General features: G+C 33.7%; 1 protein-coding gene across 3 annotated transcripts in view; it reads left to right on the forward strand.

Moving 5' to 3' along the window:
* Positions 1-14,923, forward strand: part of LOC127705870 (3-oxoacyl-[acyl-carrier-protein] synthase, mitochondrial-like) — a 273,875-nt gene that overhangs the window by 58,574 nt on the left and 200,378 nt on the right. The gene's annotated exons all lie outside the window — the stretch shown is intronic.

Consider the following 14,923-nt stretch of genomic DNA (forward strand, 5'->3'; position numbering starts at 1 on the left):
TCTATCAGGACTTTTGCCATCAAATGGACCATTATCAAGTTCTTCACACATGCGTAAAATGAATAAAGAAACCATATAAATATGTACATAATAAACATAATAAACCTATATATATACAGTCTATATGTTAAGGAGATCTACTGTAATATGGACAGCATTTGCTTTTATTCGCCGACAAGTTCGTCCCCGTAAGGACACATTATACAAAGTACCCAAAATTTTAATAATCATGATTCTTTAACAGAAAGTCATATATGAATGTTGTGTCTAAATCCAGCGGAACATCAGCTAACGAAGAAATAAGTTTAAAGTATTTTTTTTAAGAATCTGCACAAAAAGGAATTTGTTATTTTAAAACTGATAGTCAGAGATTCTGACAAAATGTCTATATCATTTTGATTCTCACAATTAAATAAGATTTCTAGATCTAAATCTTCAAGATCCATGCTTATGTTTTGTTTCATTTTATAATCGTTATTTCCGTGAAAACCATTTCGAAGTCTTTGTATTCAAAGAGGTAGGTTTCGGTCAATGTACCCAATCTTTAGCAACACAGGAAACTTGACTTCAGCTACTACATATGGACCTTTCCATGGACGTTAAGTTCGGAGATATCCATACTTTCCGGGTCGAATTTAAGGAAATATCCAATACACAATATGTTCTGAAGTTAACTTCCTTTTTACGTTTCTGTACGGATTTAAGGTATTTCCTGGCAATTATATTAGCTTTCTGGAGAGAGTTTTTGTTTAATTTTGTACATACATGTACATACAAATATTTTGATTTGGGAATTAAAAAAGGAACAAATTTGTACTGCTCAAGATGCGGAAATATTTTTTTTTATTTGCTCGAAAACAATATATATTTTATACTATGTTGATTTACACCTCGTCCAAAAACCATGAAATTGAATTTGTCGGTTCTCTGTTGCAGTGATAACCGCAACCTTTTTTTGATGTATATCCTATTTGGTTTGAGTTTTCTACGAGAATCAAAGAATTATTTGAGTGATAACTTAATTGTTTTCCTATTTTGAATGACAAATCATATATGTTTTGATATTCCAATAATGAAAATTCGTTTTTTTACAGTATTTTGTGTTTTAAACTCTGGACATTGTCGAAAGTTGCACTCAATCCAATCATTTATGAAAAAAGAAACTTTTAAGTTTAAGGCAATGAAAGTTATAACTCCGAAACTAATGTAGGTGGTGCATCTTTTTGTTATGTATAACATATTTCTTTGACAGTAAATACATTTTTCCTGCTACGAAAAATGTTATGTTATTAGATCGTTTGTCAAAATGAGCTAAGGGCAGAAACGGGACCAGTCTAATGGTTGAAAGGGTTGATATTCATTCCTTTTAAGCGCAAACAAATGATTTTCACGTGCAATATAAAAACAATATACATATACTGTCAGATAATATAAATATTATGTATGCTCTTTTCGAGACGGTCTACAAAAGCTCATTACGGCTCGTAATTATTCCTATTTCTAAAGCTCGCATAGAACATTTTATGTATTTCCGACAGTATACGTTTACTGTTTAATTATTCACAACTGTTAAAATTAAATGGACAATGCAAATCAACCAATCGTGACCTTTATAAATTTTGGTAAGGTAAACCATACCTTATATTATAGCAGTAGACCTTCAAATCCAACTTTCTCATTAGTCAAGAAAGAGGTGACTATGTGTATTCTAAATCCCGATTTCCCGATTTCTCGATTTCTCGATTTCCCGATTTCCCGATTTCTCGATTTCTCGATTTCTCGATTTTGCGTTTGCAAAGTGAAGGAGAAAACGAGAAAACGCGAAAAGGCGAAATGGCCGCATCCGGCAACCATAGTTTTGAGAAAAAGAGTAATTGAACGGCCTATTCTATTGACCTGTTCCTGTTAAATAAATGTCACAAGTATATTGGCTTGTTTTAGTCAGCAAACACACGTTTTACTAACTTATAGGATGTTTGCTGGGTTGCATTATTATAAGAAGGCGATAAACCCAAGTGCAGCACGAAAGAGTGAAAATCCAGTAGCATCCAACATTCATCCACCACAGCGGCTCTTTTCCGCTCCAATTTAACGAGATTCTAGAAGTATATCCGTCTATGACATAATCATGAGTAACATCCATATTTTTCCAGAAAACTTGATTTCTAACACGGTTATACAATTCATTTTCTTGTTGTGTGAACCGATCAGCAGTAATTCGATCTCCAAAAAGAATCGATTGAGAAATCTTAACACGTGTCACCTTTTGTGGATGTAGTTGCAAATATTCTGGATCAATTGATGTGTCTTGCCAACTATCATATTTAAAACTTTATGTTCGATGTAATCTATTACTTGTTCTTCGTAGGTTCGAGTTCTAGTATAATAAGTTCCATCTGCATTTCGTCCATTCTCTGTTTTGTATCTTGTTTCCATATGATAACATGTGACTGTGACAACTATTGAAGGTCTTACTTCACGTAATGAATTCAAGTAAGAAACGCATGTTTCTTCCTGAACCATATTTTGAATGTATTGAAGTTCCCATGAGTAGCATGACTCAAAGAAAACACATAATAAGCTGAATCCAAGTCCAATGCACGAACCCATATACATACCAAGTTCTCGTACTTCTTTTCATCTTTTTTGATCGAAATTATAACATTTGTGAGTGATACAAAAATACGGAATCCAGATAAACATCCATACATAAGAATGAAGAGATATGAGTCTGAAGTATGAAACTTGTTTACCACTAAATTCCATAATACAGCCATGACAGAATGATAGAATAATCTGCAATGCTAGTCCGCCTAAAGTTAGCAACATGAGTCGAGGTTGAGGATCATCAACCATCGCGAAAATGCTATGCTTAAACTTTATGACAGGAGAGAAAAATACACACGCATATATGTATGCACATACAGGCCCACACAAGAAAAGATACATGTTACCCATATCCTTGATTCCTGGTTATATTTCACTGTGTCTAAACTACCCCGGCAAAAAATGTTTGGACTCGATAGTAGCTAATGTCCGGTACGGTGACGGACAATCAACAGACAGAGAAAAGGTAGAATTTCTGTTTATTTATTTGTTATTTAATGACATTGAAGAATAAACATACACATATAACTATTTTCGATTGTGTGATGTAATATTTTCTACAACCGTTCTAGATTAATGGAGAAATAAGTAAAAAGGCACACGAAAATGGTGAATTGAGTGAACATAGCTACGAATTTGTTTAATTTCTCTTTAAATTGTGCACATTGTACGGAAAGAAAAGTACGGAAAGAAAGATATTAACACAGAGATTGCATGGCTAGTCACTATGAGCACCTCAATATTTGCATTTCTATGCATGGAACGAAATAAATGGGTCATGTCAAAATGGAAGGACCCTGTTTCGTCAATGTTGTTTATTACACAAGGAACCTGTTTTGTCTCAGTATAGGACCCGGTTTTGTTTTGTTTTGAAACCACAAATTTATGAAAAGCTACGTTAGCACGGATCTGGACATTGCCCATCGGAAGAAATTAAATATTTGAGTCAAAAAGATGTTTTAAAGATGTTATTGCAATACAAACATGTGTTAAAATATATTCCAAACCGGAACTTTTCGTAATAGGGAGTAGACATTTTTGAATGCTATACGTATACCTTATTGATCTTTTCTTCGAACTAAGTTTAAATGGAAATAAATACTTTATATCATGTACTTACATTAATTCCTTATGATAGAAAAAAGAAGATGTGGTATGATTGCCAATGAGACAGCTCGTCACAAGAGATCAAATGACACAGAAATTAACAACTATAGGTCGCCGTACGGCCTTCAACAATGAACAAAGCTCATACAACATAGTCAGCAATAATGGCCCCCAAATGACAAGTGTAAAACAATTCAAACGAGGAAACTAACGGCCTAATTTATGTACAAAAAAATGAACGAAAAACAAATATGTAACACAGCAACAAACGACAACCACTGAAATACAGGCTCCTGGCTTGGGACAGGTAAATATATACAGAATGGGGCGGGGTTAAACATCTTAGCGGGATCCCAACCCTCCCCCTAACCTAGGAAACTGGTGTAACAGTACAACATAAGAACGAACTAATAAAATCAGTTGAAAAAGGCTTAAGTCATCAGATGGATACAAATAGAAATACATCTCAAAAATGTTTGTTTGTTTTCTATACTACTGTAATGATGTAAAAATAAGAAGATGTGGAATGATTGTGTTACCATATCAATTTATCAAAAGAGTAAGGATAGTATGCTTTACTACACTATACGCTATGTTTACAAAATATTTACTCATTCGTTCATCCATTGACGGACAGTGAGAGAAAAAGCTCCGTTTTGAAGGCCGTACTTTGACCTATAATGGTTTACTTTTACAAATTGTGACTTGGATGGAGAGTTGTCTCATTGGCACTCATACCACATCTTCTTATATCTATTAGAACGTTTTGGATATCTCAATCAAAATGGTTGCCTTTCGAACGTGTATTTTATGTCCGCTTCGAAATACACAAGTTCTAAACTTCCCCATTAGAAACAAAATAATTCTATCATGCCATGCTCTACGCTCATTTTAACATAGGTAGACATTATATTTGTCAATATTTTATACCTGGCTAACGCTTGGTTTAAAAATTTTAACAAATATAATGCCTTCCTATGTTAAAATGAGCATTGAGCATGGCATGAAAGAATTATTTCTTTTTATAAATAAAAGTTGGTTTGCAACATTATAACGTCCAATATCTTCGTCTTCGTCTTCGTAGAACAACCTAATAGGCAATTTAGCCCGTGAAAAATGACAATGAGACAACTTTCCATCAGAGACCAAATGACGTATAAGTTAACAAATATAGAACACCGTATGGCATGCAACAATGAGAAACGTCCATACGGCATAGCAAGCTAAAAAAGGCCCCGAAATGAAAACTGTAAAAAAAAACTAATGTGGAAACTAACGACCTAGATTTATGTACAAAATAAAAAACGAAAAACAAATACATGTATGATATATAGCAACAAAAGACAACAACCGATTTACAGGCTCCTTCGGTACTGGTACATACAGAATGGCGAGGTTGAACGTGTAAGCCCCCCCCCCCCCCCCCCCAAGCTCCCCCTCCAAAAAAAAAAAAAAAAAAAGTGGTATAACAGCACAACATATGAACAAACTATAAAATTCAGTGAGTTGAAAAAGGCTTAACTCATTTGATTACAGAGCCCCTATAGTAAATATGGGATTGGCGGCTGTCTCTGTTTTTTCGTCTTTTTTAAAATTTTATGATGGTATACGATATAGTTACATTATATCAGTGGCGGATCCAGGGGAGTAGAGGGAGTACGCCGACCCCCCCCCCCTTTTTGGTGGCTAGAAATAATTATTTTATCATGTTTTTTAGGATTTATATATGATTTTTTATTTAGCATTAAATCGCTAAAAAAAAGTTTCCCTTGCTACGCTCGGCGGTATAAAATCCGTTTATGAATACGTCCCTTTCAAAAATCATGGCCTTGGTCCGCCCTTGCATATTGGCAATTTTAAACTTGACCAAATTGCTTAAATTGTAGAACATTTGTCAATGTACGATAATCATTATACAATGAAGAGATAAACCTATATATAATAGTTGTACTATATAGGGCAGTTGTTAACAACTTGATACTAGTGCATTACAGAATTTGTTAATGCTAAAAAAAAAAAAGAGAGAGATGAAACATCGTTTATTTATATAAATTACTAATCAAATAATCATTATTGCAATTTCCGGATGGCCTAAGACTTTTATACTAATTTATACTTAGTATTATTATAACAAGGAGGGGTAAACAGATTTTTAACGCACTATTATTGTGATCCTTTGCGCCGCATGGAAATTCCTTTTCTTGGGCGATTCTGCATGCACATACATTTGTATTATTCTCTTGCATTATAATGAACGTTTAGTTTCAGAATATTTATTTTCAAACGATTATACTGTCTTCCCTTTAAGTAGAGCGGAACACTAAGATAACCATCTTGTTGTCCCAAAAAATCACATATCAAATGTGTCCTTAAATTTTCAAGGCCGTACCCTAATTAAGTTTGAACACTTAAATTTACATAGATGATATAAAAAAAATCTAATTCCGTTTCAAAACCTTCATTTCTTTTTAATTTTTCCTTTTTTTTTTTATACAAAACAAAATTGAAATTTGCTTTGTTCTAATATAGCAGGAGTTCAAGTGTTTACGGATTCAAAAAGGTTATAAGTTATCCTCTGAAAGAAAATGTTTTTCAACGATCCCTCAAACTGCTGTTGAACGCCATATTTTAATTTTCGTCATGCGATTATGCATTATTTTCTATGACAAAACCGGGTCTGCTTTGTGAAATATAAGGACAAAACCGGGTCGTACACATTGACAAAACCGGGTGCTTCAATTTTGACATGACCCACTTCTTTCATTCCATGCACAGACATGCAAATATTGAGGCGATCATAGTGAAAAGTCTTGAAATCTCCGTGTTAATATCTTTCTTTCCGTTCCTTTCTTTCCGTACAATGTGCTCAATTTAAAGAGAAATTAAACAAATTCGAGGCAGGGTTCACTCAATTCACCATTTTGATGTGCATTTTTACTTATTTCTCCATAAATCTAGAACGGTGGTAGAAAATATTACATCACACTATCGAAAATAGTTATGTGTGTATGTATATACTTCAATATCATTAAAACAACAAATAAATAAACATAATTTCTACATTTCTCTGTCTGTTTATTGTCCGTCACCGAACCGGACATTAGATACTATTGAGTCCAAACATTTTTCGCCGGGGTAGTTTAGATACAGTGTATTTGTAACCTCAAAAAACGATCAACTGGCGTATGAAAGCACACACATGCACCTGATGGTTATTTATCAATAATGTTTTACCTGTACACAAATTACTATAATGAAGTGCATTAATGATATTTTAAAATACCTTAAAATAATATTGACAAAGACACTTAAAAAAAGTATTACACCGACACTTTTTTTTATAAATAGAATCACTCATGCATGATCAGTGAGTTCATAGGCACTCTATATATATTTCCTGTAAAACGTAAAAGGGGCATTAGCTACAAGATATTTAAAATAAAATGCTCCGCTGGGCGCAGCTTGATACGACCGCAGAGGTCGAACCCTGAACTGTTGGGGCAAGTATGGACACAACATTCAAGCTTGATACAGCACTGAATTTGGATTGTGATTAAATATTTGACACAGCATAGGTTTCTGACACAGAATGAATGTGGTCTAAGAACTTAAAAAAATTTTAATTTACCTATTCAAACCATATCATTATTATTTGCTTTTATATATAAACCAGAAATAACCAATTTAAAATGGAAAATTTTAAAGAAAACCCCGCCCCCCCCTCAAATTTTTTGAACCCCCTTATGATTCATCACCCCCAAACTCAATCCCAGCCTTCCCTTTGTGTTACAATGTATGGTGCCTTGCAGTACAATTTCAGAGAGATCCGTACACTTGAACACAAGTTATTGTCTGGAAACTAGAAAAATGCTTGTTTTTTTGCCCCTTTTTTGCCCCAAATTCCTAAACGTTTAGGGCAATTACTCCCAAACTCTAACCCAGCTTTCCCTTCGTGGTATAGTACCTTGCAGTACAATTTCAGAGAGATCCATACACTTGAACACAAGTTATTGTCTGGAAACTTGAAAAATGCTTATTTTTGGCCCCCTTTTGGCCCCTTATTCCTAAACGTTTTGGGCAATTACCCCCAAACTCAATTCCAGCTTTCCCTTTGTGATATAGAACCTTGTAGCACAATTTCAGAAAGATCCATACACTTACACACAAGTTATTGTCCTGAAACTAGAAAAATGCTTGTTTTTTGGCCCCTTTTTGGCCCCTAATTCCTAAAATTTTGAGGCAATTACCCCCAAAATCAATCCCAGCCTTTCCTTTAGTGGTATGGTACCTTGCAGTACAATTTCAGAGAGATCCATTCACTGGAACACAAGTTCTTGTCTGGAAACTTGAAAAATGCTTATTTTTGGCCCCCTTTTGGCCCCTTATTCCTAAACGTTTTGGGCAATTACCCCCAAACTCAATTCAAGCTTTCCCTTTGTGATATAGAACCTTGTAGCACAATTTCAGAAAGATCCATACACTTACACACAAGTTATTGTCCTGAAACTAGAAAAATGCTTGTTTTTTGGCCCCTTTTTGGCCCCTAATTCCTAAAATTTTGAGGCAATTACCCCCAAAATCAATCCCAGCCTTTCCTTTAGTGGTATGGTACCTTGCAGTACAATTTCAGAGAGATCCATACACTGGAACACAAGTTATTGTCTGGAAACTAGAAAAATGCTTATTTTTGGCCCCCTTTTGGCCCCTTATTCCTAAACGTTTTGGGCAATTACCCCCAAACTCAATTCCAGCTTTCTCTTTGTGATATGGAACCCTGTAGTACAATTTCAGAAAGATCCAGACACTTACACACAAGTTATTATCATGAAACTAGAAAAATGCTTGTTTTTTGCCCCTTTTTTGGCCCCTCATTCCTAAAATTTTGAGGCAATTACCCCCAAAATCAATCCCAACATTTCTTTTGTGATATGGAACCTTGTGGTACAATTTCAGAGAGATCCATACACTAACACACAAGTTATGTCTGGAAGTTACAAAAATGCTTAGTTTTGGCCCCTTTTTGGCCCCTAATTCTATAACTGTTGGTACCATAACCCTCAAAATCAATCCTAACCTTCCTTTTGTGGTATTGAACCTTGTGGTAAAATTTCATAGAGATCCATTCACTTAAACTAAAGTTAGAGTGCGAAAACCAATGTGTCTTCAGACGACGACGACGCTGGACGACGACGACAACGACGACGCCAATGTCATACCATTATACGACCACAAAAATTTGTTTGCGGTCGTATAAAAATAATTTGATCTTTTTTTTTCAATCATTAATGAAAGTGAAATAGTGAAATAATAATTCGCTTTTAGCAGTCAGTTTAGTCCAAATTTGTCACAATAAGCTAAGAAACATCGCTGATGAATTATTCACTTGCAAGTGAATAATTCGACCTCATTATATCCGTATTCATGTGACCTTCAATTAAACCCCTGAGCTAGAGATTGGTTACGCATGTATTAGGCGTGTTCAGCCATTAAAAGGAAAAGAATGTCAACATTGAAAGTGAAACAAAGGTGAACCATTTCGTTGACTGATTCGATCCACAAAAAAACATTCTTATACAGGTAAAAACGATGATTAACTTATTTTTCAACCTATAACATGAAACCAAACGGACCTAGAAAAATTCAATTGCATGTGGTCGCAATCTGTTTATATTTATGTGTAGATCGGGTTATGTGACCGTCCGCAGTCTTCGGAGGTCATCTCTAATGGTTAATTAGATGGCGTCAAGACTAAAATACACACGAAATGCTGATCTATATTATCGACTCCATGCATAGCTAATTGTTTATTTTAGACTTATTGTAATTTGGATATACTGTACGTTTTAGTATGTTATAAATCAAATATGAGAATTTGAGTCAAATTAGTGAACATGAATTTGACAGCTAATGCCCCTTTAAAAATTTGAAATTGGACATTTACCTATTATAGTCCAATATCCAAAATTAAAATACATGGTTAGAATCATCATATCAAAGAACGCCAAGAATTTAATTTTTGATGAAATCAAACAAAGTTTAATTTTGGACCCTTTGGACCTCAATGTGGACTAATTTGATAACAAGTCCCAAAATCCTAAATTTTAATACATGGTTAGATTCAGAATATTAGAACCCCATATATTCAATTTTTGTTGAAATCAAACAAAGTTTAATTATGGGCCCCAATTTGGACCAACTTGAAAACTGCAAAATAATCAAAAATCTAATTATATGCTTAGATTCAGCATATCAAAGAACCCTAAGAATTAATATTTTGTTAAAATCAAACTTAGTTTTATTTTGGATACTTTGGACCTTAATGTGGACCAGTTTGAAAAACAGGCCAAAAATCAAAAATCTAAAACACAGTTAGACTGGGCACATCAAAGAACACCAATAGTTCAATTTTTGATGAAATCAAACAAAGTTTAATTTTGAACCCCAATTTGGACCAACTTGAATACTGTACTCAGATTCAGCATATCAAGAAATACATTTTTTTTAAAAATCAAACAAGTTTAATTTTGGACCCTTTAGATTTTAATATGGACCAATTCAAAAATAGGGCCCAAAATCAAAAATTCTAAATTCCCCGGTTAGATTCAGCATATTAAAGAACCCCAAGAATTCAAGACTTTGAATTTAACCTCATTGAAATTGGTCAAGAAATAAGCAATTTTTACAAAGTATTACAAAAGTATTGTTTTTGGCCCCTTTTTCCTAAACTGTTAGGGTCATAACCGCCGAAAAACAATCCCAACCTTCCTTTTATGGTATAAAAGCTTGTGGCACAATTAAAAAGCAATCCATAGACTTATACTCAAGTTATTGTCCAGAAACCAGAAAATCCTAGTTTTGTGGCCCCTTTTCAACCCCTAATTCCTCAACTGTTTGGGCCATGACCCCCGAAATCAATCCCAACCTTCCTTTTGAGGTATGGAACCTTGTGGTAAAATCTCATAGAGATCCATACACTTATACACAAGTTATTCTCCTGAAACAAGAAAAATGCTTGTTTCTGGCCTTTTTTTGGCTCATAATTACTAAACCACTACGACAATAACCCCCAAAATCAATCCCAACCTTCTTATTGTGGTATTGAACCTTGTGCTAAAATTCATAGAGATCGATACACTTATACTCAAGTTATTGTCTGCAAACCAGAAAAATGCTTGTTTTTGGCCCCTAATTACTAAACAACTATGACAATAACCCCCAAAATCAATCCTAACCTTCCTATTGTGGTGTGGAACCTTGTGGTAAAATTTCATAGAGATCCATACACTTATATCGAGTTATTGTCTGCGAACCAAAATGTCTACAGACAACTACATCGCCATAACATAATACAAGCGCAAACATTTTGTGGTTGTATAAAAATGACCACTGGGGCAGTTTTATAGTATGCAAAACAAGCATGACGAAAAAAATGTGGAAAATTGATTATTTGAGTGAATTTTCTAAGTCCAAGGACCATTACTCTGCACAAAATCATCAGAATGGAACAAAATTAGAACTTGATCTGTAACTTGTCATGATAAAACTATATACCAATTATCAAATCAATGTCTTCAAGCATGACAAAAAAAAAGTGCGGAAAACTGATTATTTGAGTGAATTTTCTAAGTTCAAGGACCATAACTCTGCACAAAATCAATATCTTCAAGCATGATGAAAAAAAGTGAGGAAAACTGATTATTTGAGTGAATTTTCTAAGTCTAAGGACCATGATAACTCTCCCCAAAATCATTAAACCGGACCAAAATTCGAACTTGGTCTGTAACTTGTCATGATAAAACTATATACCAATCATCAAATCAATGTCTTCAAGCATGACAAAAAAAAAGTGCGGAAAACTGATTATTTGAGTGAATTTTCTAAGTTCAAGGACCATAACTCTGCACAAAATCGTCAGACCTGAACAAAATTCTAAATTGATCTGTAACTTGTCATGATAAAACAATGCACTAAATATCAAATCAATATTTTCAAGCACGAAGAAAAAAAGTGTGGAAAACTGATTTGCTGGACTGACAGATGGACAGACAGACAGACAGACCTAGTGCAAACTTAAAGTCCCCTCGACTTCATCGGTAGGGGACTAATAACATGTTCATGGCATTAATGCAGTAACTTTCTAAATATGAATGGTAAATCATAAGTACTGGTATATAAACACCTGATCAGAAAAACTTATGTTGGAGCAATGTAAAATTTTCAAATTCAACAAAGGCATTGCAATGAGTGTTTGGTTATTAAACAGTATACCATCTAGTACTATCATAAGAACTTCTTAAGGATGTTCGCTTCTTTTGCTCCTGACTTTTTGTCAGATATTTGGAATCCTCTAGTTTTATCTAAACAGTGACATTAAAAATTTTGCCTTTTAACCCCTTCTTTTCTTTTCATAGTTTTATTACATAAAGGTTATAAAGCCATTTTTGAAAATCTCATAGAATACTTGTTACTTTTTCAGTTTTTGAAAGAAAACAGGTGACAATGTTTACTGTATAAAAACTCTTGAGTATGATTTCCTGCCAAATTTTTAATTGCTTATATCGCAGACACCAGGACACTGATCTTTCATTTTTTCTGCTTTTTAAGTTCTGTTATTTATATATTATCGATTTAATAGTCTTTTAAAAAGCTTGTTATTTTGAAACATAGGAGCAAACATCCTTACTATACACACCTTATAAAAGAACTTGACATTTGATTCGGTGAAAAATTCCAAAGCCACTAAAGAATGATCACTTCAATACCGGTCAATATTTGTTTAAACAATCAAAATCAATTTTTACTATCAAAGGTAGTGATAAACCTTGGAAGATATAGATATCAAGTCAGTACCTTAAGGTTTTGATTGCATTTCATGCAATCTTTACCCCCCAAAACCCACGCATTTTGTGGGTATTACATATGCAATACAAAATCCCTTACTGGCTATTATTTTTGGGTGGATGCGTTTACACTTATATGGGAAAAAAATACAGTTGCTACAGATGAAATAAAATGCTTCGCTGGGCGCAGCTTGATACGACCGCAGAGGTCGAACCCTGAACAGTTGGGGCAAGTATGGACACAACATTCAAGCTTGATACAGCTCTGAATTTGGATTGTGATTAAATATTTGACACAGCATAGGTTTCTGACACAGAAAGAATGTGGTCTAAGAACTTCAATTTTTTTAATTTACCTATTATGGTCCAATGTCCAAAATCAAAATACATGGTTAGATTCAGCATATCAAAGAACCCCATATATTCAATTTTTGTTGAAATCAAACAAAGTTTAATTTTGGACCCCAACTTGGACAAACTTGAAAACTGGTCCCATAATCAAAAATCTAAACACATGTTTAGATTCAGCATATCAAAGTACCCCAAGAATTCATTTTTTGTTAAAATCAAACTAAGTTTAATTTTGGACCCTTTGGACCTTAATGTAGACCAATTTAAAAATGGGACCCAAAATTAAAAATCTAAAAACACGGTTAGATTTGGCATATCAAAGAACCCCAATAATTCAATTTTTGATGAAATCAAACAAAGTTTAATTTTGGACCCTTTTGACCTCAATATGAACCAATTTGATAGCGGGCCCACAAATAAAAAATCTAAATACATGGTAAGATTCAGCATATCAAAGAACCCCATATATTCAATTTTTGTTGAAATCAAACAAAGTTTAATTTTGGACCCCAATTTGGACCAACTTGAAAACTGGGCCAAAAATCTAAAATCAAAATACATGGTTAGATTCAGCATATCAAAGAACCCCGTATATTCAATTTTTGTTAAAATCAAACAAAGTTTAACTTTGGACCCTTTGGACCTTAATGTAGTCCAATTTGAAAACTGGACCCAAAATTAAAAATCTAAATACACGGTTAGATTCGGCATAACAAATAAATAAATGTGGTCAAAGATTTTACAAATCTAATGCGCCATACTGTCCAATTAAAGATTATTTCTTGAAATTTTTCAATATTTGAAATTTGAAAAAAAAATAATATTTGAAGAATAATTCTTTTTAATTTCTGAAATCTGAAATGTGAAAAATTGACCCCTCACAGTTTCTTTAAACCCCCCCCCCCCCTTTTTCCCCCCAAAAAATTCTTTCCCTCAAGATATGGTCATAATCTCAATTCAAATTTCCAATGGAGTTTGCAACCATAATTACCCATTTAAATTTACCATAGTGCTAACTTAATCTATTTTATAATAGAATTTAAAATATAGTGTCAAATCTTTCATATGGATTTTGTTGTAAAAAAAAAAGGTGCAACATTTGCAGATATTTTTACTGGTCTTCCTTTATAAATATGCATTTCTTTAAACATAATTTAAAAGCAGTGTAAGGGAAGTAACCAAAACGTTGTATTTGGATTACCTCCCTTACACTGTTTTAAATTATCTTAATTGTTCATTAACCATTACTTTATACATAATTTAAAAGCAGTGTAAGGGAGATAATTTCAATGATGTATTTGATTTATCTCCCTTACACTGCTTTAAATTATGTTTTGTACTAAAGTATTTGTCCATTAACCAGGACAACCTTGTTTTTCCCCCTTTTTTGCCCCTAATTCTTAAACGGTTTGAGCCATAACCCCCCAAAGCAAATCCTTACCATCCCTTTGTGGTATGGAAACTTGTAGTATAATTTCAGAGAGATCCATACACCATTCCACAGTTATTGTCTGGAAACTAGAAAATGCTTATTTTTGGCCCCTTTTTGGCCCCTAATTCCTTAACTGTTGGTACCATAACCCCCAAAATCAATCTCCACCTTCCTTTTGTGGTATTGAACCTTATGGTAAAATTTTATAGAGATCCATTCACTTAAACTAAAGTTAGAGTGCGAAAACTAATGCGTCTTCAGACGACAACGACGCCAACGTCATACCAATATACGACCACAAAAATTTGTTTGCGGTCGTATAAAAAGCTCAAATAAAAAGAAATTCAAACTTGATCTGTAACTTCTTATGCAATAACTGTACATCTAATATATTATCAATTGTTTGAGGCATAACAGAAGAAAGTGCTGAAACTGAGATTTTCAAGCAATTTTTCTCTTCCAAGGGCAACAACTTTGGCAAAAATAACTCAACAAGAACAAAACTTCAGAATGCTAAGATCTACCTACTTTGTCCATCATGACCAAAGTTTTCAGACACTTCCTTATAGGAGTTGCTGCCTTAATA

Source organism: Mytilus californianus, unplaced genomic scaffold (genome assembly GCF_021869535.1).
Source record: "Mytilus californianus isolate M0D057914Y unplaced genomic scaffold, xbMytCali1.0.p SCAF_6, whole genome shotgun sequence".
Taxonomy (NCBI): Eukaryota; Metazoa; Mollusca; class Bivalvia; order Mytilida; family Mytilidae; genus Mytilus; species Mytilus californianus.